The sequence below is a fragment of the Bombina bombina genome, chromosome 2 (genome assembly GCF_027579735.1).
Source record: "Bombina bombina isolate aBomBom1 chromosome 2, aBomBom1.pri, whole genome shotgun sequence".
In the NCBI taxonomy this organism is placed as follows: domain Eukaryota; kingdom Metazoa; phylum Chordata; class Amphibia; order Anura; family Bombinatoridae; genus Bombina; species Bombina bombina.
In genome coordinates this window covers 109,201,913-109,229,623 of record NC_069500.1, presented here as the reverse complement: position 1 = coordinate 109,229,623, position 27,711 = coordinate 109,201,913, and the positions used below count along the sequence as shown (strand labels likewise).

Genomic DNA, 27,711 nt, shown 5'->3' with positions numbered 1-27,711 from the left:
GATGCCTTCTTCTGTTTGATTCGAGCAATGAGTCGAGGAAGAAGAGCAAACGGAGGAAAAAGATATGCTAGGCTGAAGGACCAAGGAACTGCTAGAGCATCTATCAGCTCCGCCTGAGGATCCCTGGACATTGACCCGTATCTCGGAAGCTTGACATTCTGACGAGACGCCATGAGATCTAACTCCGGCCGACACCATTTGAGAATCAGGTTGGAGAATACTTCCGGATGGAGTTCCCACTCTCCTGGATGAAAGGTCTGCCTGCTCAGAAAGTCCGCCTCCCAGTTGTCCACCCCTGGGATGTGGATCTCTGACAGATGGCAAGAATGGGCTTCCGCCCACCGGATTATCTTGGCTACCTCTGTCATCGCTAAGGAACTCCTCGTTCCTCCCTGATGATTGATGTAAGCCACTATCATTATATTTTCCGTCTGGAATCTGATGAACTGGGCCGAAGCCAACTGAGGCCAGGCTAGAAGAGCATTGAAAATCGCTCTCAGTTCCAGGATGTTTATAGGATGAACAGACTCAACCGGAGTCCACACTCCCTGAGCCCTTAGAGGACCCCAGACAGCTCCCCACCCTAGAAGGCTGGCATCTGTTGTCACAATCACCCAGGATGGTCTGCGAAAGCATGTTCCCTGGGATAGATGATCCAGAGACAACCACCATTGAAGTGAGTCCCTTGTCTCCTGCTCCAGGGTTATTCGAGGAGACAAGTCTGCATAATCTCCATTCCACAGCCTGAGCATGTTTAACTGCAGAGGTCTGAGGTGAAACCGAGCAAACGGGATGATGTCCATTGCTGCCACCATCAGTCCGATTACTTCCATGCACTGGGCCACTGACGGCCGAGGATTGGACTGAAGGGCTTGACAGGTATCTACAATCTTTGACTTCCTGACCTCTGTCAGAAAAATCCTCATGGATATCGAATCAATTACAGTTCCCAAGTCACCCTTGCTTTCGGGATTAAGGAACTCTTTTTCAGATTTACCTTCCACCCGTGAGTTCTCAGGAAGGATAGTACAATGTCGGTATGGGACCTTGCTTGTTGACAAGATGGCACCTGGATTAGAATATCGTCCAGATAAGGTGTCACCGCAATGCCCCGCGGTCTTAAAACCGCCAGCAGAGACCCCAGAACCCTTGTGAAAATTCTGGGTGCCGTGGCCAGCCCGAAAGGAAGAGCCACAAACTGAAAGTGTCTGTCCAGAAAGGCAAACCTTAGGAACTTGTAATGATCTCTGTGGATAGGAACATGTAGATATGCATCCTTTAAGTCCACTGTCGTCATAAATTGACCCTCCTGGATCAATGGAAGAATGGTACGAATAGTTTCCATCTTGAAAGATGGAAATCTGAGAAACTTGTTCAGACTCTTGAGGTCTAAAATAGGTCTGAAAGTTCCCTAATTTTTGTGAACTACAAACAAATTTGAATAAAAACCCTGCCGTGTTCCTGTACAGGAACGGGAATAATCACTCCCAGGGAGGAGAGGTCTCTTACACAATGTAAGAACGCCTCTCTTTTTATCTGGTTTGCAGATAATCTTGAAAGTAGAAATCTTCCTCAAGAAGGAAAATGTTTGAACTCCAGTTTGTATCCCTGGGACACTATTTCTATAGCCCAGGGATCCTGAACGTCTCGCACCCAAGCCTGAACGAAGAAAGAAAGTCTGCCCCCCACCAGATCCGGTCCCGGATCGGAGGCATGCCCTTCATGCTGTTTTGGAATCAGCAGCAGGCTTCTTGGACTGTTTACCCTTGGTCCAAGGCTGGTTGGGTCTCCAAGTAGGCTTAGATTGCGAATAGTTTCCTTCCTGTTTGGAGGAGGAAGAGAAGGAATTGCCCTTGAAATTGCGAAAGGAACGAAAATTACTTTGTCGTCCTTTTTGCTTATTTCTCTTATCCTGAGGAAGGAGATGACCCGTACCTCCTGTAATGTCAGAGATATTTTCCTTCAGACCAGGTCCAAACAAGGTCTTTCCCTTGTAAGGAATAGCTAGAAGTTTAGACTTAGATGAAACGTCCGGAGACCAAGGCTTTAACCACAAGGCTCTGTGGGCTAGGATAACCCCCTCCACCTTAGGAACCATTTGCCAAGTTTCTTTGATAGCATCGGCTATAGGAAACATCTTCCTGAAAATAGGAGATGGAGAGAAGGGAATACTTGGTCTCTCCCATTCCTTAGAAAAAAATCTCAAAAAGCTCCCTTTGGAACTGGAAAAACAGCTGAGAAAGTTGGAACTCCAAAATATCTGTCCAATTTACTCGCTTCACAGGAGCGACTACTACTGTGGAATCACAGTCGTCTAAGGTAACCAACACCTCCCTCAGTAACAGACGGAGGTGTTCTAGCTTAAATCGGAAAGAGACAACCTCTGAATCAGTCAAAGGTTCCGAATCTGAAACCTCGCCAGCTGATAAGACCTCTATACCATCCATTTTAGTTCCCTGGGAGGGTACCTATGAGACTGCCACTATGGCATCAGAAACCTCACTGATAACATGCTTGTCTTTCCTCTTGCGCTTACCTTGAAGCATAGGAAAAGCAGACAACGCATCAGAAATTGTAGAGGACATAACTGCCGCTATGTCCTTTAAAGTAACTCCAGCAGGAGCTAGAGCAGTAGTGCAGGGCACTGCTGGTGGGGGCGTTGATTTTTAGGATGCTTGGGGAGAAAGTTGCGGCATAAATTGACCCTCATCAGCAGACTCTTGGACAACATCCGCCTGAGAGGAGATTGGCTCAGTAAAAATTTTTATCCCTAGAACTTACAGTACTTTCAGTACATATAGGACAAAAAGGGATTGGTGGTTCCACATCTTGATCCATCTTTTCAACCTGCTGAGGTGCTCCTACCTGAACCAATGCTAACGGATGTCAGAAGCAAACTATCCGCTACTGCAGTCTGTCATAAGGACTGGATTAAGGATGCATCTGTGCTAAAAGCGCATGAAAGGGTGATTACATGCTGCTCTAGTCCAGAAAACCAGTACAGCTAAACTGAAGCCTGCAACTGCTTGGGAATAACGCTTTAAGGAATAATCCTTTTACTATAGACCCATGACCCATGTGCTGTATTCCCTAACTGCTTACTGACAGTGATGCTACTGCTTATGTACAGAGAGCTACAGTGTCTCTAAGACTGGTCAGCTAAGGGTTGGTCTGTGCAGCCTCTCATTGGCTGCATCGCCTTTACCTAATGGTAATAAAAAGGCAGAGAGGATAGACCATGGGCAGTCAGAGGAATCAGACTTATCTCACATTAATTAATCAATTTCATGTTCATTCTATAAGAATATTTTTATGTTTTGTTTAAAACATTTCCCCAAAACATTACAGCTTAAATAATCTTTAAAGTGATAAAATTGTACGCTTTAAAGGGACAGTATACTATAAAATTGTTTTTCCCTTAATGTGTTTCAAATAAACATTTTTACCAGCTGCAGAGTATAAAATGTATGAGATTTGCTTTTTTAAGGCTTATTTGTGTATATGAATTAACTGCTTTTGTGTTTTGAAGCCACAACCTACTAAAATGGGTTGAGCTTGTAGGTATAATCAGATCTCATTACTTTATCACATTGTGTACATATACCTGCTTCCTTATCTTATATCTGGCTATAAACCAATCACCAATACTTGTAGAGAACAATGGAAAATTAACATTTTATAACCTTATCTCTTCTATAACCTACTGAGAGTGTAATTTCTTCTACTGGCTGTGTTAACACAGCTTGGCCTCAAGGCCAAAAACTTTCAGGATGGGTGGGGATACCACAGGCTAAATAAACTATTTCAAATGCCATTATAAGGTAAATGGAAATACTTGGAAACAATTTAATACACTCTAGCAGGTAAAGTGGATCATTGGGAACAAATTAAAAGGGAGAAGATTTTTGAGTAAACTGTCCCTTGAATGTGTATTTGTATAACTAGTGGGGTTAAACACATAGTTAAAATCGGTTAACAACACAGTTAAAGTACACACGGAAGCTGCAGAGTGGAAACTGCCACTTATCCAATCAGCAGCCTTATTCTCATGACCCAGCTGTGTAACTAGTGCTGCTGATTGGATCCGTGGGCACTCTGAACAAACACTGCACTGTGACTCCTGTGCAGTACTTTAACTTAAACCTATGCATGGGTTAAATCGATAGCACTGCAACATCGCTAGCGATAAAATTACATGTTCTAACAAATTAGAGCAAGTAGTATCATTTAAAGACCCTTTACAGAGTTAAAAAAAATGTATGCACAGAGATTTTAATAAAACAGGCAAGTAAAACAAGTAAAAGAAAAGAGGCACAGGTGCAAATAGCTTCTATATAAACACATGTAGCAAAGAGTTAAGTAGCCTGTCCCCAGAGATCAACACAGATTGGGCAAGTGGATTAGTTGTTCTGTCAATCAGAAATAGACAATATTATTAGGGACTAATTAGGGCTCATAATTAGCTAAGACAAATAATTGCAAATGACCATTAATCGTCTATTTATTTTTTCTCTTCCTTTTCAGAGTTAGTATATGGAAACATTTAAAGAAGAACTAATTAAAGGGATACTGAAACCAAATTTTTTCTTTCGTGATTCAGATAGAGCATGTTATTTTAAGCAACTTTCTAATTTACTCCTATTATCAATTTTTCTTCGTTCTCTTGCTATCTTTATTTATAAAAGAAGGCATCTAAGCTTTTTTTTGGGGGGTTCAGTACTCTGGACAGCACTTTTTTATTGGTGGATTAATTTATCCACCAATCAGCAAGGAAAACCCAGGTTGTTCATCAAAAATGGGCCGGCATCTAAACTTACATTCTTGCATTTCAAAAAAAGATACCAAGAGAATGAAGAAAATTTGATAATAGGAGTAAATTAAAAAGTTGCTTAAAATGTCATGCTCTATCTGAATCACGAAAGAAAAAATTTGGGTTCAGTGTCCCTTTAAGTAATACGTTTTGCACCAAAATCGAAGACATAAAAATAATTTTGATATCTTAAGCAAACTAGTAAAAACAAACGTAATTCACATACCACTATTTGACAATTATTCTGATAATATTCTTCAACTGGGTGGGTTTAAATAAAGGTAAAAACATGCAGGTACTATGCACTGCAACATTTTAACAATACAGAAAATTATATTAATTGCTTTCCCTTTAACAGTAGAATGACTGTCTACAAAAGATCTAGACAAAGTCTATCTATAAATAAACACATATACACACCCCAGATGGTTTTGGAGCACATCCTCTTGCAAATATATATACGGAAAAACTTCTGACTCATACTGTGGTTCCCGCTGTCAGATTTGACAGCAAAGACAGCAGACTGAGGCAGAAGGCACCTGCCTTCATATGGTAAGAAAGAACTAATCATTTTAACATATGAAGGCAGATCGCAGCTTGCAGTGATGTTGTGGGAGGAAAGGGAGGCAGGCGGCAGGGCATCGCAGAAGGGGGGAGGGGAGCGTTCACTACACTACAGAAAAAATTGTTTGGTGAGGGAGGTCAAGTGATGGGCTGATAAGCTACAGAAACGGGTGAGGGAGGGGGGGATCTCTACACTACAGAAACGTTTTTTATTAATAATACTATAAATTGGGTATTGGCAGCCGGTAGCCAGCAGCCAGTACCCTAATATGGCTGCTACTAGCAAGAGGGGGGAGGGTAAGAAAGCTGTTTGGAAGGGATCATGGAGGTAGGTGAGTTGAGGACTGATCCCTAAAATAAAAAAATAAAAAAAGTAAAACAAATTATTATTAATAATAATTAAAATATTGCAAAAATTGCATACTGGCAGACTATCTGCCAGTACCTAAGATGCTGATGACCAGTGGGTGTGTAGGTGGCAGGGTAATCTTTACACTACAGCTAAAATTAACCTTACAAGCTACTGCCAGGAATATTAAAAGTCTGGTGCGTGGCTGCAATTAGCGAGCGGCCTTCTAATTACCAAAAAGCAATGGCAAAGCCATATATGTCTGCTATTTCTGAACAAAAGGGATCCCAAAGAAGCTTTTACATTTGTGTTATGACTGCACATGCGGTATGTAAATAATTTCAGTGAGAAACCCAACCCATTCGGCGGCTAAAGGTAGCATGAAATATATCAAAAACAGAATTTATGCTTACCTGATAAATTACTTTCTCCAACGGTGTGTCCGGTCCACGGTGTCATCCTTACTTGTGGGAATATCTCTTCCCCAACAGGAAATGGCAAAGAGTCCCAGCAAAGCTGGCCATATAGTCCCTCCTAGGCTCCGCCCACCCCAGTCATTCGACCGACGGACAGGAGGAAAAATATAGGAGAAACCATATGGTACCGTGGTGACTGTAGTTAGAGAAAATAATTCATCAGACCTGATTAAAAAAAAAAACCAGGGCGGGCCGTGGACCGGACACACCGTTGGATAAAGTAATTTATCAGGTAAGCATAAATTCTGTTTTCTCCAACATTGGTGTGTCCGGTCCACGGCATCATCCTTACTAGTGGGAACCAATACCAAAGCTTTAGGACATGGATGAAGGGAGGGAGCAAATCAGGTTACCTAAACGGAAGGCACCACGGCTTGCAAAACCTTTCTCCCAAAAATAGCCTCCGAAGAAGCAAAAGTATCAAATTTGTAAAATTTGGCAAAAGTGTGCAGTGAAGACCAAGTCGCTGCCTTACATATCTGGTCAACAGAAGCCTTGTTCTTGAAGGCCCATGTGGAAGCCACAGCCCTAGTGGAGTGAGCTGTGATTCTTTCAGGAGGCTGCCGTCCGGCAGTCTCGTAAGCCAATCGGATGATGCTTTTAAGCCAAAAGGAAAGAGAGGTAGAAGTCGCTTTTTGACCTCTCCTTTTACCAGAATAGACGACAAACAAAGAAGATGTTTGTCTGAAATCTTTTGTAGCCTCTAAATTGAATTTTAGAGCATGGACTACGTCCAAATTGTGTAACAAACTTTCCTTCTTTGAAACTGGATTCGGAAATAAAGAAGGTACAACTATCTCCTGGTTAATATTCTTGTAAGAAACAACCTTTGGAAGAAAACCAGGCTTAGTACGCAAAACCACCTTATCTGCATGGAACACCAGATAAGGCGGAGAACACTGCAAAGCAGATAACTCTGAAACTCTTCTAGCAGAAGAAATAGCAACCAAAAACAAAACTTTCCAAGATAGTAACTTAATATCTATGGAATGTAAAGGTTCAAACGGAACCCCTTGAAGAACTGAAAGAACTAGATTTAGACTCCAGGGAGGAGTCAAAGGTCTGTAAACAGGCTTGATCCTAACCAGAGCCTGAACAAATGCTTGAACATCTGGCACAGCTGCCAGTCTTTTGTGTAGTAAGACAGATAAAGCAGAGATCTGTCCCTTTAGAGAACATGCAGATAATCCTTTCTCCAAACCTTCTTGTAGAAAGGAGAGAATCTTAGGAATTTTTATCTTATTCCATGGGAATCCTTTGGATTCACACCAACAGATATATCTTTTCCATATTTTATGGTAAATCTTTCTAGTTACCGGTTTTCTGGCCTGAACCAGAGTATCTATCACAGAATCTGAAAACCCACGCTTTGATAGGATCAAGCGTTCAATCTCCAAGCCGTCAGCTGGAGGGAGACCAGATTTGGATGTTCGAATGGACCCTGAACAAGAAGGTCCTGTCTCAAAGGCAGCTTCCATGGTGGAACCGATGACATATTCACCAGGTCTGCATACCAAGTCCTGCGTGGCCACGCAGGAGCTATCAAGATCACCGAGGCCCTCTCCTGTTTGATCCTGGCTACCAGCCTGGGAATGAGAGGAAACGGTGGAAATACATAAGCTAGGTTGAAGATCCAAGGTGCTACTAGTGCATCTGCTAGAGTCGCCTTGGGATCCCTGGATCTGGACCCGTAGCAAGGAACCTTGAAGTTCTGACGAGACGCCATCAGATCCATGTCTGGAATGCCCCATAATTGAATCAACTGGGCAAAAATCTCCGGGTGGAGTTCCCACTCCCCCGGATGGAATGTCTGACGACTCAGATAATCCGCCTCCCAGTTTTCCACTCCTGGGATGTGGATCGCAGATAGGTGGCAGGAGTGATCCTCCGCCCATTTTATGATTTTGGTCACTTCTCTCATCGCCAGGGAACTCCTTGTTCCCCCCTGATGGTTGATGTAAGCAACCGTCGTCATGTTGTCTGATTGGAATCTTATGAATCTGGCCTTTGCTAGTCGAGGCCAAGCCCTGAGAGTATTGAATATCGCTCTCAGTTCCAGAATGTTTATCGGGAGAAGAGACTCTTCCCGAGACCATAGACCCTGAGCTTTCAGGGAGTCCCAAACCGCGCCCCAGCCCACTAGACTGGCGTCGGTCGTGACGATGACCCACTCTGGTCTGCGGAAGCTCATTCCCTGGGACAGGTGATCCTGGGTTAGCCACCAACGGAGTGAGTCTCTGGTCTTCTGATCTACTTGAATCACTGGAGACAAGTCTGAATAGGCCCCATTCCACTGTTTGAGCATGCACAGTTGTAATGGTCTTAGATGAATTCGTGCAAAAGGAACTATGTCCATTGCTGCAACCATCAACCCTACTACTTCCATGCACTGCGCTATGGAAGGACGTGGAACAGAATGAAGAACTTGACAAGTGCTTAGAAGTTTTGATTTTCTGACCTCTGTCAGAAAAATCCTCATTTCTAAGGAATCTATTATTGTTCCCAAGAAGGGAACTCTTGTTGACGGAGACAGAGAACTTTTTTCTATGTTCACCTTCCATCCGTGTGATCTGAGAAAGGCTAGAACGATGTCTGTATGAGCCTTTGCTTTTGACAGGGACGACGCTTGTATTAGAATGTCGTCCAAGTATGGTACTACTGCAATGCCCCTCGGTCTTAGAACCGCTAGAAGGGACCCGAGTACCTTTGTGAAAATCCTTGGAGCAGTGGCTAACCCGAATGGGAGGGCCACAAACTGGTAATGTTTGTCCAGAAAGGCAAACCTTAGGAACTGATGATGTTCTTTGTGGATAGGAATATGTAGGTACGCATCCTTTAGATCCATGGTAGTCATAAATTGACCTTCCTGGATAGTGGGTAGAATCGTTCGAATGGTTTCCATCTTGAACGATGGTACCCTGAGAAATTTGTTTAGGATCTTCAAATCCAAAATCGGTCTGAAGGTTCCCTCTTTTTTGGGAACTACGAACAGATTTGAATAAAATCCCATTCCTTGTTCCTTTATTGGAACTGGGTGTATCACTCCTATCTTTAACAGGTCTTCTACACAATGTAAGAACGCCTGTCTCTTTATTTGGTTTAAGGATAAGTGAGACATGTGGAACCTTCCCCTTGGGGGTAGTTCCCTGAATTCTAGAAGATAACCCTGAGAAACTATTTCTAGTGCCCAGGGATCCTGAACATCTCTTGCCCAAGCCTGAGCAAAGAGAGAGAGTCTGCCCCCTACTAGATCCGGTCCCGGATCGGGGGCTACTCCCTCATGCTGTTTTGTTAGCAGCAGCAGGCTTCTTGGCCTGCTTACCCTTGTTCCAGCCTTGCATCGGTTTCCAGGCTGGTTTGGGTTGTGAGGCATTACCCTCTTGCTTAGAGGATGCAGAATTAGAGGCCGGTCCGTTCCTGAAATTGCGAAAGGAACGAAAATTAGACTTATTCTTGGCCTTGAAAGGCCTATCTTGTGGAAGCGCGTGGCCCTTTCCCCCAGTGATGTCTGAGATAATCTCTTTCAATTCTGGTCCAAATAGAGTTTTACCTTTGAAAGGGATGTTAAGCAATTTTGTCTTGGATGATACATCCGCTGACCAAGACTTTAGCCAAAGCGCTCTGCGCGCCACAATTGCAAACCCTGAATTTTTCGCCGCTAATCGAGCTAATTGCAAAGCGGCATCTAAAATAAAAGAGTTAGCCAACTTAAGTGCGTGAACTCTGTCCATAAACTCCTCATATGGAGTCTCTCTACTGAGCGACTTTTCTAGTTCTTCGAACCAGAACCACGCTGCTGTAGTGACAGGAACAATGCACGAAATGGGTTGTAGAAGGTAACCTTGCTGTACAAAAATATTTTTAAGCAAACCCTCCAATTTTTTATCCATAGGATCTTTGAAAGCACAACTATCCTCGATAGGAATAGTAGTGCGCTTGTTTAGAGTAGAAACTGCCCCCTCGACCTTAGGGACTGTCTGCCATAAGTCCTTTCTGGGGTCGACCATAGGAAATAATTTCTTAAATATAGGGGGGGGGGGAACAAAAGGTATGCCGGGCTTTTCCCACTCCTTATTTACTATGTCCGCCACCCGCTTGGGTATAGGAAAAGCGTCGGGGTGCACCGGAACCTCTAGGAACTTGTCCATCTTGCATAATTTCTCTGGAATGACCAAGTTGTCACAATCATCCAGAGTAGATAACACCTCCTTAAGCAGTGCACGGAGATGTTCTAATTTAAATTTAAATGTCACAACATCAGGTTCAGCTTGTTGAGAAATTTTTCCTGAATCTGAAATTTCCCCATCTGACAAAACCTCCCTCATGGCCACTTCAGATTGGTGTGAGGGTATGACAGAACAATTATCATCAACGCCCTCCTGCTCTTCAGTGTTTAAAACAGAGCAATCGCGCTTTCTCTGATATGTAGGCATTTTGGATAAAATATTTGCTATGGAGTTATCCATTACAGCCGTCAATTGTTGCATGGTAATAAGCATTGGCGCGCTAGATGTACTAGGGGCCTCCTGCGTGGGCAAAACTGGTGTAGACACAGTAGGAGATGATGTAGTATCATGTCTACTCCCCTCATCTGAGGAATCATATTGGGCAATTTCATTATCTGTGGCAGTACTGTCCTTACTTTGTTTGGACGCTATGGCACAATTATCACACAAATTTAAATGGGGAGACACCTTGGCTTTCATACATATAGAACATAGCTTATCCGAAGGCACAGACATGTTAAACAGGCATAAACTTGTCAATAAAGCACAAAAACCATTTTAAAACAAAACCGTTACTGTCTCTTTAAATTTTAAACAGAAACACTTTATTACTGAATATGTGAAAAAGTATGAAGGAATTGTTCAAAAATTACCAAAATTTCACCACAGTGTCTTAAAGCATTAAGAGTATTGCACACCAATTTTCAGAGCTTTAACCCTTAAAATAACGGAACCGGAGCCATTTACAAATTTAACCCCTATACAGTCCCAGCTATAGCCTTTGCTGCGACCTAACCAAGCCCAGAGGGGAATACGATACCAAATGACGCCTTCTAGAAACTTTTCCAGCTATTTTCAGATCCTCACACATGCATCTGCATGTCTTGCTCTCAAAAACAACTGCGCAGTAATGGCGCGAAAATGAGGCTCAGCCTACAACTGGGAAGGCCCTCCCTGACTGGAAAAGGTGTCTAACATAGTGCCTGCCGTTAAAAAACGTTCCCCAAGTTTATAAATGTGAATTATCAGCATAAACATGTATAAAATGTCCAAATAAAGCAATCGATTTAGCCCATAAAAGTGTCTACCAGTTTTATAGCCCATATTAAGCCCTTTATTCTGTTTGCTTGACTAAGAAAATGGCTTACCGGTCCCCATGAGGGGAAATGACAGCCTTCCAGCATTACATGGTCTTGTTAGAAATATGGCTAGTCATACCTTAAGCAGAAAAGTCTGCTAACTGTTTCCCCCAACTGAAGTTACTTCATCTCAACAGTCCTATGTGGAAACAGCAATCAATTTTAGTTACTGTCTGCTAAAATCATCTTCCTCTCACAAACAGAAATCTTCATCCTTTTCTGTTTCAGAGTAAATAGTACATACCAGTACTATTTTAAAATAACAAACACTTGATAGAAGAATAAAAAACTACATTTAAACACCAAAAAACTCTTAACCATCTCAGTGGAGATGTTGCCTGTGCAACGGCAAAGAGAATGACTGGGGTGGGCGGAGCCTAGGAGGGACTATATGGCCAGCTTTGCTGGGACTCTTTGCCATTTCCTGTTGGGGAAGAGATATTCCCACAAGTAAGGATGACGCCGTGGACCGGACACACCAATGTTGGAGAAATGGGCCTAGATCAATACCTTGGGTTGTCTACTAAAAAAAAATTAAAAATTGTTTTGATAGGTAAATTAAAAAAAAACAAAAAAACAAGGCTCTATTTTTGTTTAAATTGAGTGGTACCAAAAATGCTAAAAATTCTCCGGTACTTTGGGCAAGTTTTTCTCTAAAATTTTCAGTCCTGAAGGGGTTAATTAGAGCATGTCATTCTTGCAATGCTCACTCTGGAGAAGCAGTTGCAAAACCCCACCATCTACCGGCTATATACAGCTTAGGATCTTGTCATTTCTGCTATACAATGTTCCTTTAAGATCTTTACCTAATATAAATATATATCTAGGGGTCAAGTCTAGCGGGAACGCATGGAAACAGAGTTCCTGCACTATTTTTGCAGGTGGAACTCAGTTCCACCTAGACAGAGAACAGAAATGCTTCAGTAAACACTGCTGCTGCTGGTGTCTGATTAGAGGGATAGTCAGATCATCTAGTAATGGGCAGTACCACTTCCTATAATACTCTAAATGCAAGCCTGTCAGCGTTCCTGGTGTGTGATAACTCTGCACTGTGTGGAACACATGGTGCTTACATTTCTGTGTGGCTTGCTCTCAGCAGAAATAGGACTATTGCACCTCAAGTGGGTGAGAATCTGTGACAGAGGAGTCTAATGCCCAAAGGCAACCATTCAACCCTTTATTGGCTTTAATTTGCTTTTATTAACCAATGTGTATAGATTATATACATATAAATAAAGTGTGTGTGTATGTAAGTGTGTATGTATATATATATATATATATATATATATATATATATATATATATATAAAACAATATTAAATTTGGCGGGGGATTGGGGGTACCTAACCTACAGGCATATAAGAGCACAATCACACTTCAACACATAGTTTAGTGGACCCACAACTCTAACAACAAAGCATGGCTACAACTAGATAGGCACATTTTTAGACTGAATAATGTTGCAACATTAGCTTGGACGATACCTCAATAGAGACCCAAAAATGTGCATAAATACCTTGTTACTGCTGGCATTTTATCAGATTGGTACAAAATACTGGCTACTAGCTCACATATCTCGTCCATGCACGCACCTCTCACTCCAATTATAGAAAATGTGGCACTCCCATACCATCGACTGGGATTTTTCATAGTACAGGATCCATTCAATTTACCACTGGGGTTGGCGTGTTGAAAACACAAGCCGCCATGGGCGAGGCCTTTGGGGAGATTTTCTCCTCTTGGCTTCACTACAACCAACTACTACACTTTATCTCACACCACAAAAGTAAAAAAGATTTAGGCAGGGAACCCACGGCCTTTGAAAAAATATGCACCTCGCCCAAACCCCCCACACACCTCATTTCCAAATTATACAAACTAATGATTAATTCAGAACCTACATCCCTCCCGACCTATACCCATTCGTGGTGCAGAGAGCACAATCAACCTATTGAGGCAGAATCTTGGCTTAAAGCTTTTAAGTTAACTAAATATTCATCCGTCTTCGCGACGATTCAGGAAATCCATTTGAAATTCTTGTGCAGATGGTACCTGACCCCGGCACGATTGCTTAAGATATACCCTACACTTAGCAGTTCTTGCTGGAGAGGTTGTGGGGAGGAGGGCTCTTTGCTCCATATATGGTGGTCATGTCCAAAGTTTGAGGTGTTTTGGAGGGACATCTTCAACACTATCTCTGAGACTGTCTCAACCCAGATTACTTGTTCTCCAGCATCTCTCCTATTCATCTCACTGCCCAAGTTGATTGGTTTGGGACAGCGACCTCTGCTGTTGGTAATGCTGGCAGCTGCGAAAAAGCTAATTCCAAAATATTGGAAAAATCAAACAATCCCCTTGAAAGAAGAATGGAAAACGCTGGTCTTGGACCTCCTATCACTTGAGAGATATCACTACCTAAAAACATATAAATTAGAGACCCATGAAATGATGCTAACAATCTGGAACAAAACAATTTAAATACCCGCATAAGCCCCCTGGATCTACCACATTTCGCTACAATGCAGATTTCCGTTACCTGTACCCTCCCCTTTTTTTTCTCCCCTTATGGCCCTCCTCTATTACTTTCTCCCTTTTTTCCTTTCCCTTTTTCTGATATTTCCTTTGAAGAAAAATAATATTAATTAGGCTCTCGTATACATAACTACTCTGTCACTTTTAAGAAAAACAAAAAACGTAAAGCTCTAGGGGGAATAATAATTTATTTATAATCACATAGTACTCACATTAAAATTCCCTTTACTCAACTATTTGTCAATAAGAGAGGCGACGATGGTTTATTTTGTAAATGTCCTGATGATTCATACTATTCATGTTTTTCATGGTGTAAAGCAGGGGTGTCCAAACTTTGCTCTCCAGAGGTTTTGGAACTACATTTCCGATGATGCTCAGCCAGCATTTTATCTAGCTGAGCATCATGGGAAATGTAGTTCCAAAACCTCTGGAGAGCAAAGTTTGGACACCCCTGGTGTAAAGATTTTGGATGTTTGTTTTCTTGGTCATGCATTGTGTACCACTGTTGTTTTTCTATACAACTTAATAAAGAATGATTTAAAAAAAAAAACATTACATTTTAAGGGGCTAGAAGTCTTGGTGAGTTCCCACACTATTTTTTGTAGGACTTGACCCCTGTATATATCAAGAGTATACTACACCACTAAAATTGAAAAACACTTTTCAAATCATAGCCACACATAATACAATGTATTTAAGAATAAAAACAACCCTAAAGGCCTTGTTTAGACGATCACAAGCCTATTACGTAAAAGAAAGTAAAAAACAAAGCACAGTACTTTAGACTTTCAAAATTAGTAAAATTAAATTATTATTTTCATGGGCAGTAGTACAATTGTTTAATGCTATTACAGGACGGAAACAAAGCATGCTCCAAAGAACGTCTCTGTCGACTAAATGCTTTTATATTTTTGTTTTGAAATTTTAAATTTACTCTCAAACCACTCCAGAAGAAATTAATGCAATAAATTTTAAATGATATAATCTTTAAAAGATACTCATGGAAATAAAATGTAAAAAACAAATAAATCTTAATTAACTTTTTTTTTTTTTTTTTTTTCTTTTCATAAAGGTCACGAACCAAAAATGGGATAGAATTATTTGTGAATCAAAAATTGCACTGAAAGCGTAATACTAATATTAGCCTTAATGTATGCAAATATAAAGCAAAAAATGGTGATGTTGGAAAAATAGTTGATTAATGTACTGTATTATGTAACTTAAAAATATTTAAGCGCATTAAAAAAAGTAAATAGCACAAGCATAAAAAGGGATGAGAAAGATGGTTGACTCAAAGCGAAAAATGTTCTCTTTTTTTTTTGGTGATTCAGATAGAGCTTACAATTTTAACCCCTTAACTACCAAGGATGTGCCAGGCACGTCCTACAAAACACGGTCGTTAACGACTAAGGACGTGCCTGGCACGTCCTCTGGGGTTCCAAGCGCTGGAAGCGATCGTGATCACTTCCAGACACTTTCAGGGTATTCCAACAATGCCTCAATATTGAGGCATCATGCAATACCCTTTTAAATGCAACCGATGCAGAAAGGGCCACTCTGTGGCTCTCTTTGCATCGGTCAGCAATGGTGCTGATTGTTGGTGGCGTGGGAGGGATACGAGGGAGGCGGGTGGGTGGCCCATCGCTCGAGGAGGTCCAGTCAGGGAGCGTGCGAGGGGGAGGGAGCGGGTTGGACCGCTACACAACGGAAAAACTTTAGTGTAAGGGAAGGAGGGAGAGGAGGGAGGGTATTGAGGGGGGGCAGCTACACTACAGAAAAATGGGGAGTTTTATTTTTTTTAATAAAAAAAGCTAAATTTTTAGCAAACTGGGTACTGCCAGCTGCCAGTACCCAAGATGGCAGCAAATAGGTAGAGGGGGGAGGGTTAGAGAGCTGTTTTGGGGGCATCAAGGAGGTTGGAGGCTAAGGGGGGGATCCAACACTGAAGAATATATATATATATATATATAAAATAAATATATATATATATATATATATATATATATATATATAGGATTTTATTTTAGTACTGGCAGACTTTCTGCCAGTACTTAAGATGGCAGTTACAATTGTAAGGTGGGATAGGGAAGAGAGCTATTTGAGCGGGGTCAGGGAGGGATCAGGGGTGGGATGTGTCAGGTGGGAGGCTGATCTCTTCACTAAAGCTAAAATTAACCCTACAAGCTACCTAATTAACCCCTTCACTGCTAGGCATAATACAAGTGTGGTGCACAGCGGCATTTAGCGGCCTTCTAATTAGCAAAAAGCAATGCCAAAGCCATATATGTCTGCTATTTCTGAACAAAGGGGATCCTAGAGAAGCATTTACAACCATTTGTGCCATAATTGCACAAGCTGTTTGTAAATAATTTCAGTGAGAAACCTAAAGTTTGTGAAAAAGTGAACATTTTATTTTATTTTATCGCATTTGGCAGTGAAATGGTGGCATGAAATATAACAAAATGGGCCTAGATCAATACTTTGGGTTGTCTACTACATGTGAGGGGTTATTCAGGGATTCCATCCTGACAGATATCAGTGTTACAATGTAACTATCGCTAATTTTGAGGGGAAAAAAAATGGTTTGGAAATGGCAAAGTGCTACTTGTACTTATTGCCCCACAACATGCAAAAAAACATTGGATATTTCTAAACTCAGGACAAAATTTAGAAACTATTTAGCATGGGTGTTTTTTGGTGGTTGTAGATGTGTAACAGAGTTTGGGGGTCAAACTTAGAAAAAGTGTGTTTTTTTCAATTTTTTAATCATATTTTATAAAAAGAATTATAGTAAATTATATGATATGATGAAAATAATGGTATCTTTAGAAAGTCCATTTAATGGCGAGAAAAACGGTATATAATATGTGTGGGTACAGTAAATGAGTAAGAGGAAAATTACAGCTAAACAAACACTGCAGAAATGTAAAAATAGGCCTGGTGCTTAACGGCAAGAAAATTGAAAAATGGACTGGTCCCTAAGGGGTTAAACAAATTCCAATTTACATTTATTGTCAAATTTTCTTAATTCTCTTGGTAATTTGTGTTGAAAAGCAGGAAGGTAATTTCAGAAGCATGTATGTGTCTTTAGCACTATATGACAGCAGTGTTGCATTAGCAAGAGCACTAGATGGCTGCACTGTTTCCTGCCATATAGTGTTCCAGACATGTACACACTTCCTATCTAGATATCTCTTGAACAATGAATACTATGAAAACGTAGCAAATATGACAACAGGAGTAAATTGGAAACTTTAAAACTTTATGCTCTGTCTAAATCTCAAAAGAAATTTTTTTGTTTACCCTTTTTAAGACCAAGGAGAGGGAAACTCTGCTTAGGTCAGAGGAAGCACCATCTTCAAGACTTCTGTTTTACGAATTGATGCATGTGCTGCCGCAAACACTAGGTAGGTACAGTTTAGTGAAGGTATGCAAGAAAGATACAGTCATGCTTTGTTCCCTTGGTATGCTTTGCTGAAGGATAAGTAATGCATAACTGGGAGCTAGCTGAAAGCCAATTACAAGAGGCATATGTGTGTAGCCACCAATCAGCAGCTTTGGTGCTAACCTAGGCATACTTTTCAACAAAGGATACAAAGAAGACAAAACTAACCAGATAATAGAAATTAGAAGTTATTTAAAATTGCATACTCTATCTGAATTATGAAATAAAAAAATAGGTGGTTGCCCCGTTAACTACATGTCCAGTAAACTGCAACCATCCAAAGAGAATGAGTCAAAACTTTTTTTTTTTTTTCTAGAAGCAAATCTAAGTTGCTAAAGAAATTCTGGAAACCTTCTGGTCCTTTTTCTGGCACCAGAATGGAGAATAAAGGGACAGTTTAGTCAAAATTAAACTTTCACGATTCAGATAGGGCATGCAATTTTAATAAACAACTTTCCAATTTACTTTTATCATTAAATTTGCTTTGCTCTCTTGGTATTCTTTATAGAAAGCTAAACCAAGGTCATCTTAACTTAGTGCATTTTGACAGTTTTTCACAGTTAGACACTGTTAGTTCATGTGTGCCATATAGACACCATTGTGCTCTCTCCTATGGAGTTATTTAAGAGTCAGGACTGATTGGCTAAAATGCATTTCTGTCAAAAGAACTGAGATAAGGGGGCAGTCTGCAGAGGCTGAGAAACAAGGTAATCACAGAGGTAAAAAGTATATTAATATAACCATGTTGGTTATGCAAAACTTGGGAATTAGTAAAACGAATTATCTATCTTTTTAAACAAATATTCTGGAGTAGACTGTCCCTTTAAGACAAAAATCAAACCATGATTTCCATCAAACTTTCCAAATAATATTTAAGAGCTCTAACGTCAACAGTGTGCAGAAGGCCATCTTTTTATATTCTTAAATGGACACTAAGCACAATTTTTGATAGAGCATGCAGTTTTAAGCAACTTTCTAATTTATACCTACTATCAATTTTTCTTCGTTTTTTTGCTATCTTTATTTAAAAAGCAGGAATTTAAAGCTTAGGAGATGGCCCATTTTAGGTTCAGCACCGTGGATAGTGCTTGCTTATTGGTGGTTACATTTAGCAACCAATAAGCCAGCATAACCCAGGTTCTGAACAAAAAAACAGAATTTATGCTTACCTGATAAATTACTTTCTCCAACGGTGTGTCCGGTCCACGGCGTCATCCTTACTTGTGGGATATTCTCTTCCCCAACAGGAAATGGCAAAGAGCCCAGCAAAGCTGGTCACATGATCCCTCCTAGGCTCCGCCTACCCCAGTCATTCGACCGACGTAAAGGAGGAATATGCATAGGAGAAATCATATGATACCGTGGTGACTGTAGTTAGAGAAAATAATTCATCAGACCTGATTAAAAAAACCAGGGCGGGCCGTGGACCGGAAATACCGTTGGAGAAAGTAATTTATCAGGTAAGCATAAATTCTGTTTTCTCCAACATAGGTGTGTCCGGTCCACGGCGTCATCCTTACTTGTGGGAACCAATACCAAAGCTTTAGGACACGGATGAAGGGAGGGAGCAAATCAGGTCACCTAGATGGAAGGCACCACGGCTTGCAAAACCTTTCTCCCAAAAATAGCTTCAGAAGAAGCAAAAGTATCAAATTTGTAAAATTTGGTAAAAGTGTGCAGTGAAGACCAAGTCGCTGCCTTACATATCTGATCAACAGAAGCCTCGTTCTTGAAGGCCCATGTGGAAGCCACAGCCCTAGTGGAGTGAGCTGTGATTCTTTCAGGAGGCTGCCGTCCGGCAGTCTCATAAGCCAATCGGATGATGCTTTTAAGCCAAAAAGAGAGAGAGGTAGAAGTTGCTTTTTGACCTCTCCTTTTACCTGAATAAACAACAAACAAAGAAGATGTTTGTCTGAAATCCTTTGTAGCCTCTAAATAGAATTTTAGAGCACGAACTACATCCAAATTGTGTAACAAACGTTCCTTCTTTGAAACTGGATTCGGACACAAAGAAGGCACAACTATCTCCTGGTTAATATTTTTGTTAGAAACAACTTTCGGAAGAAAACCAGGTTTAGTACGCAAAACCACCTTATCTGCATGGAACACCAGATAAGGAGGAGAACACTGCAGACCAGATAACTCTGAAACTCTTCTAGCAGAAGAAATTGCAACCAAAAACAAAACTTTCCAAGATAATAACTTAATATCTACGGAATGTAAGGGTTCAAACGGAACCCCTTGAAGAACTGAAAGAACTAAATTGAGACTCCAAGGAGGAGTCAAAGGTTTGTAAACAGGCTTGATTCTAACCAGAGCCTGAACAAAAGCTTGAACATCTGGCACAGCCGCCAGCTTTTTGTGAAGTAAGACAGATAAAGCAGAAATCTGTCCCTTCAAAGAACTTGCAGATAATCCTTTCTCCAAACCTTCTTGTAGAAAGGATAGAATCTTAGGAATTTTTATCTTGTTCCATGGGAATCCTTTAGATTCACACCAACAGATATATTTTTTCCATATTTTATGGTAAATTTTCCTAGTTACAGGCTTTCTAGCCTGAATAAGAGTATCAATGACAGAATCTGAAAAACCACGCTTTGATAAAATCAAGCGTTCAATCTCCAAGCAGTCAGTTGGAGTGAAGCCAGATTCGGATGTTCGAATGGACCTTGAACAAGAAGGTCCTGTCTCAAAGGTAGCTTCCATGGTGGAGCCGATGACATATTCACCAGGTCTGCATACCAAGTCCTGCGTGGCCACGCAGGAGCTATCAAGATCACCGAAGCCCTCTCCTGATTGATCCTGGCTACCAGCCTGGGAATGAGAGGAAACGGTGGGAATACATAGGCTAGGTTGAAGGTCCAAGGTGCTACTAGTGCATCTACTAGAGTCGCCTTGGGATCCCTGGATCTGGACCCGTAGCAAGGAACCTTGAAGTTCTGACGAGACGCCATCAGATCCATGTCTGGAATGCCCCATAATTGAGTTATTTGGGCAAAGATTTCCGGATGGAGTTCCCACTCCCCCGGATGGAAAGTCTGACGACTCCGAAAATCCGCTTCCCAATTTTCCACTCCTGGGATGTGGATTGCAGACAAATGGCAGGAGTGGTTCTCCGCCCATTGAATTATTTTGTTCACTTCTTCCATCGCCAGGGAACTCCTTGTTCCCCCCTGATGGTTGATATATGCAACAGTCGTCATGTTGTCTGATTGAAACATTATGAATTTGGCCTTTGCTAGTTGAGGCCAAGCTTTGAGAGCATTGAATATTGCTATCAGTTCCAGAATGTTTATCGGGAGAAGAGATTCTTCCCGAGACCATAGACCCTGAGCTTTCAGGGGTTCCCAGACCGCGCCCCAGCCCACCAGACTGGCGTCGGTCGTGACAATGACCCACTCTGGTCTGCGGAAGCTCATTCCCTGTGACAAGTTATTCAGGGTCAGCCACCAACGGAGTGAATCTCTGGTTCCCTGATCTACTTGGATCGTCGGAGACAAGTCTGTATAATCCCCATTCCACTGTCTGAGCATGCACAGTTGTAATGGTCTTAGATGAATTTGTGCAAAAGGAACTATGTCCATTGCCGCAACCATCAAACCTATTACTTCCATGCACTGCGCTATGGAAGGAAGAAGAACAGAATGAAGTACTTGACAAGAGCTTAGAAGTTTTGATTTTCTGGCCTCTGTCAGAAAAATCTTCATTTCTAAGGAGTCTATTATTGTTCCCAAGAAGGGAACTCTTGTTGACGGGGACAGAGAACTTTTTTCTATGTTCACCTTCCACCCGTGAGATCTGAGAAAGGCTAGGACAATGTCCGTATGAGCCTTTGCTTTTGACAGAGACGACGCTTGAATCAGTATGTCGTCCAAGTAAGGTACTACTGCAATGCCCCTTGGTCTTAGCACCGCTAGAAGGGACCCTAGTACCTTTGTGAAAATCCTTGGAGCAGTGGCTAATCCGAATGGAAGTGCCACAAACTGGTAATGCTTGTCCAGAAACGCAAACCTTAGGAACCGATGATGTTCCTTGTGGATAGGAATATGTAGATACGCATCCTTTAAATCCACCGTGGTCATGAATTGACCTTCCTGGATGGTAGGAAGAATTGTTCGAATGGTTTCCATTTTGAACGATGGAACCTTGAGAAATTTGTTTAGAATCTTGAGATCTAAAATTGGTCTGAATGTTCCCTCTTTTTTGGGAACTATGAACAGATTGGAGTAAAACCCCATCCCTTGTTCTCCTAATGGAACAGGATGAATCACTCCCATTCTTAACAGGTCTTCTACACAATGTAAGAATGCCTGTCTTTTTATTTGGTCTGAAGACAATTGAGACCTGTGGAACCTTCCCCTTGGGGGTAGTTCCTTGAATTCCAGGAGATAACCTTGAGAAACTATTTCTAGCGCCCAAGGATCCTGAACATCTCTTGCCCAAGCCTGAGCAAAGAGAGAGAGTCTGCCCCCCACCAGATCCGGTCCCGGATCGGGGGCCAATACTTCATGCTGTTTTAGTAGCAGTGGCAGGTTTCTTGGCCTGCTTACCCTTGTTCCAGCCTTGCATTGGTCTCCAGGCTGGTTTGAGAACTATTACCCTCTTGCTTAGAGGGTGTAGAATTTGAGGCTGGTCCGTTTCTGCGAAAGGGACGAAAATTTGGCTTATTTTTAGCCTTAAAAGACCTATCCTGAGGAAGGGCGTGGCCCTTTCCCCCAGTGATGTCTGAAATAATCTCTTTCAAGTCAGGGCCAAATAGCGTTTTACCTTTGAAAGGGATGTTAAGCAATTTGTTCTTGGAGGACACATCCGCTGACCAAGACTTTAGCCAAAGCGCTCTGCGCGCCACAATTGCAAAACCGGAATTTTTCGCCGCTAATCTAGCTAATTGCAAAGTGGCGTCTAAGATAAAAGAGTTAGCCAATTTAAGTGCTTGAACTCTGTCCATAACCTCCTCATATGAAGAGTCTTTATTGAGCGACTTTTCTAGTTCTTCGAACCAGAAACACGCTGCTGTAGTGACAGGAACAATGCATGAAATTGGTTGTAGAAGGTAACCTTGCTGAACAAACATCTTTTTAAGCAAACCCTCTAATTTTTTATCCATAGGATCTTTGAAAGCACAACTATCTTCTATAGGGATAGTAGTGCGTTTGTTTAGAGTAGAAACCGCCCCCTCGACCTTGGGGACTGTCTGCCATAAGTCCTTTCTGGGGTCGACCATAGGAAATAACTTTTTAAATATAGGGGGAGGAACAAAAGGTATGCCGGGCCTTTCCCATTCCTTATTTACAATGTCTGCCACCCGCTTGGGTATAGGAAAAGCATCGGGGGGCACCGGGACCTCTAGGAACTTGTCCATCTTACATAATTTCTCTGGAATGACCAAATTGTCACAATCATCCAGAGTAGATAACACCTCCTTAAGCAGAGCGCGGAGATGTTCCAATTTAAATTTAAAAATAATAACATCAGGTTCAGCTTGTTGAGAAATTTTTCCTGAATCTGAAATTTCTCCCTCAGACAAAACCTCCCTGCTGGCCCCTTCAGATTGGCGTGAGGGTACGTTAGAACCATTATCATCAGCGTCCTCATGCTCTTCAGTATCTAAAACAGAGCAATCGCGCTTTCTCTGATAAGTAGGCATTTTGGACAAAATGTTTTTAATAGAATTATCCATTACAGCCGTTAATTGTTGCATAGTAAGAAGGATTGGCGCACTAGATGTACTAGGGGCCTCTTGTGTGGGCAAGACTGGTGTAGACATAGAAGGGGATGATGCAGTACCATGCTTACTCCCCTCGCTTGAGGAATCATTTAGGGCAACATCATTATCAGTGGCATCATTGTCCCTACTTTGTCCGGACACTAAGTCACATTCATCACATATATTTAAATGGGGAGGAACCTTGGCTTCCAAACATACAGAACATCGTCTATCTGATGGTTCAGACATGTTAACAGGCATAAACTTGATAACAAAGCACAAAAAACGTTTTAAAATAAAACCGTTACTGTCACTTTAAATTTTAAACTGAACACACTTTATTACTGAATATGCGAAAAAGTATGAAGGAATTGTTCAAAATTCACCAAAATTTCACCACAGTGTCTTAAAGCCTAAAAAGTATTGCACCAAAAATTTGAAAGCTTTAACTCTTAAAATAACGGAACCGGAGCCGTTTTTACATTTAACCCCTATACAGTCCCTGGTATCAGCTTTGCTGAGACCCAACCAAGCCCAGAGGGGAATACGATACCAAATGACGCCTTCTGTAAGCTTTTTCAGTGGTTCTTAGCTCCTCACACATGCATCTGCATGCCTTGCTTTCCAAAAACAACTGCGCATTAGTGGCGCGAAAATGAGGCTCTGCCTATGACTAGAAAAGGCCCCCAGTGAAAAAGGTGTCCAATACAGTGCCTGACGTTTTTTTTTTTTAATACATCCCCAAGATTAAAAGAACTATTTATAGATAACATCCATTAAATATACTCATAATGTAAACGTTTTAGCCCAGAAAAATGTCTACCAGTCTTTAAAGCCCTTGTGAAGCCCTTTATTCTTATACTAAACTAAGAAAATGGCTTACCGGTTCCCATAGGGAAAATGACAGCTTCCAGCATTACCAAGTCTTGTTAGAAATGTGTCATACCTCAAGCAGCAAAAGTCTGCTCACTGTTTCCCCCAACTGAAGTTAATTCATCTCAACAGTCCTGTGTGGAAACAGCCATCGATTTTAGTAACGGTTGCTAAAATCATTTTCCTCTTACAAACAGAAATCTTCATCTCTTTTCTGTTTCAGAGTAAATAGTACATACCAGCACTATTTTAAAATAACAAACTCTTGATTGAAGAATAAAACTACATTTAAACACCAAAAAAACTCTTAGCCATCTCCGTGGAGATGTTGCCTGTGCAACGGCAAAGAGAATGACTGGGGTAGGCGGAGCCTAGGAGGGATCATGTGACCAGCTTTGCTGGGCTCTTTGCCATTTCCTGTTGGGGAAGAGAATATCCCACAAGTAAGGATGACGCCGTGGACCGGACACACCTATGTTGGAGAAATGGGCCAGCTCATAAATTTTACATTCCTGCTTTTCAAATAAAGATAGCAAGAGAACGATGAAAAATTAATAATAGGAGTAAATTAGAAAGTTGCTTAAAATTGCATGCTCTATCTGAATCCTTAAAGAAAATGTGGGTTTAGTGTCCCTTTAAGCATCTGGCATTCAGTTTAGGGCTTTAATCTCAGAATCATTTTGATAGAGGACTCTTTTCTGGACTTTTATGAAAGAACAATCCCTTTTCAATGAAACTTCCTGTCATTGCCAGCTACCTATAAACTGTGCTCTCTCAATGTGATGCTAACTATTATTAAAATGTATAGAGTTCTTGCACAGACAGCCATTCCAAACCAGGATTCCTAGGTTCAAACTGGTACAAGTTCTCAGCCTCAACCCAACAAGCCACTTATCTGAAAAGGCCCCTTGTGGTAATCTAGATATACTTAGTAGTTTGCAGGTAATATAAATGGATTTAACTACATAAAGATGTACACTAGTGTCAACCACCAAGTGTCTTCCATCAAATAAATTACAAAAAGCTTACAGATCCTTACTTCTGCGGTTTTTCTAAATGCAGTGAGATTTATTACTAGATGTCTTATTTTATAGAAATCAGCGGTAAAATTTACATATTCCCAGCTCATTTTCCTAAAGCATAAATTTGATGAAAATTCACTTTTCACCTATGTAGAACTGTAATGTGATCTCAGCAGTAGAAAACACAAAAACCTCCCTCACTGAAATGAAAGATTCTCCCAGAAGTTAAAAATTACACAAACTTACATAACACTAGAACACACATAAGTTCCAGGTCTTTAAAGGGACACTGAACCAAAAAAAAATTATTTTGTGACTCAGATAAAACATGCAATTTTAAGCAACTTTCTAATTTACTCCTATTATCAAATTGTCTTCATTCACTTAGTATCTTTATTTGAAAAGCAAGAATGTAAATTTAGAGGCCAGACCATTTTTGGTGAACAATTGTGCTTTATACACAAAATCATAACCACCATAAAAAGGGTGGGCCTCATGGACTCTTGCCAATATGAAAGAAATGAATTTATCAGGTAAGTTCTTACATAAATTATGTTTTCTTTCATGTAATTGACAAGAGTCCATGAGCTAGTGACATATGGGATATCAATACCCAAGATGTGGAGTCTTCCACTCAAGAGTCACTAGAGAGGGAGGGAATAAAAATAAAAACAGCCATATTTCGCTGAAAAAATTAATCCACAACCCAAAAAAAATAAGTTTATTTTCATTTTTGAAAGAAAAAAACTTAAATCAAAAAGCAGAAGAATCAAACTGAAACAGCTGCCTGAAGAACTTTTCTACCAAAAACTGCTTCCGAAGAACCAAATACATGAAAACGGTAGAATTTAGAAAATGTATGCACAGAGGACCAAGTCGCTGCTTTGCAAATCTGATCAACTGAAGCTTCATTCTTAAAAGCCCATGAAGTGGAGACTGATCTAGTAGAATGAGCTGTAATTCTCTAAGGCGGGGCCTGACCCGACTCCAAATAAGCTTGATGAATCAAAAGTTTCAACCAAGAAGCCAAGGAACTAGCAGAAGCCTTCTGACCTTTCCTAGGACTAGAAAATAAAACAAATAAACTGGAAGTCTTCCTGAAATCTTAAGTAGCTTCCACATAATATTTCAAAGCTCTTACCACATCCAAAGATTGTAAGGATCTCTCCAAAGAATTCTTAGGATTAGGACACAAGGAAGGGACAACAATTTCTCTACTAATGTTGTTAGAATTCACAACCTTAGGTAAAAATTGAAAAGAAGTCCGCAAAACTGCCTTATCCTGATGAAAAATCAGAAAAGGAGACTCACAAGAAAGAGCAGATAGCTCAGAAACTCTTCTAGCAGAAGAGATAGCCAAAAGGAACAACACTTTCCAAGAAAGTAGTTTAATGTCCAAAGAATGCATAGGCTCAAATGGAGGAGCCTGTAAAGCCTTCAGAACCAAATTAAGACTCCAAGGAGGAGAAATTGATTTAATGACAGGTTTAATACAAACTAAAGCCTGCACAAAACAGTGAATATCAGGAAGTATAGCAATCTTTCTGTGAAATAAAACAGAAAGAGCAGAGATTTGTCCTTTCAAGGAACTTGCAGACAAACCCTTATCCAAACCATCCTGAAGGAACTGTAAAATTCTAGGAATTCTAAAAGAATGCCAGGAGAATTTATGAGAAGAACACCATGAAATGTAAGTCTTCCAAACTCTATAATAAATCTTTCTAGAGACAGCTTTACGAGCTTGTAACATAGTATTAATCACTGAGTCAGAGAAACCTCTATGACTTAGAACTAAGCGTTCAATTTCCATACCTTCAAATTTAATGATATGAGATCCTGATGGAAAAACGGACCTTGAGATAGTAGGTCCGGCCGTAACGGAAGTGGCCAAGGCGGGCAACTGGACATCCAAACCAGATCCGCATACCAAAACATGTGTGGCCATGCTGAAGCCACCAGCAACACAAAAGACTGTTCCATGATTACTTTGGAGATCACTCTTGGAAGGAGAACTAGAGGCGGGAAGATGTAAGCAGGTTGATAACACCAAGGAAGTGTCAGCGCATCCACTGCTTCCGCCTGGACCTGGACAGGTATCTGGGAAGTTTCTTGTTTAGATGAGAGGCCATGAGATCTATCTCTGGAAGCCCCCACATCTGAACAATCTGAGAAAACACATCTGGATGGAGAGACCACTCCCCTGGATGTAAAGTCTGGAGGCTGAGATAATCCGTCTCCCAATTGTCTGCACCTGGGATATGGACAACAGAGATTAGACAGGATCTGGATTCCGCCCAAGCAAGTATCCGAGATACTTCTTTCATAGCTTGGGGACTGAGAGTTCCACCCTGATGATTGACATAAGCCACAGTTGTGATATTGTCTGTCTGAAAACAAATGAACGGTTCTCTCTTTAATAGAGGCCAGAACTGAAGAGCCCTGAGAATTGCACGGAGTTCTAAAATATTTATTGGTAATCTCGCCTCTTGAGATTTCCAAACCCCTTGTGCTGTCAGAGATCCCCAAACAGCTCCCCAACTCGCATCTGTTGTGATCACAGTCCAGGTT

General features: G+C 41.1%; 1 protein-coding gene across 1 annotated transcript in view; it reads right to left on the bottom strand.

Annotated features, from left to right (window-relative positions):
- Window positions 1-27,711, bottom strand: part of WDR70 (WD repeat domain 70) — an 811,922-nt gene that overhangs the window by 332,619 nt on the left and 451,592 nt on the right.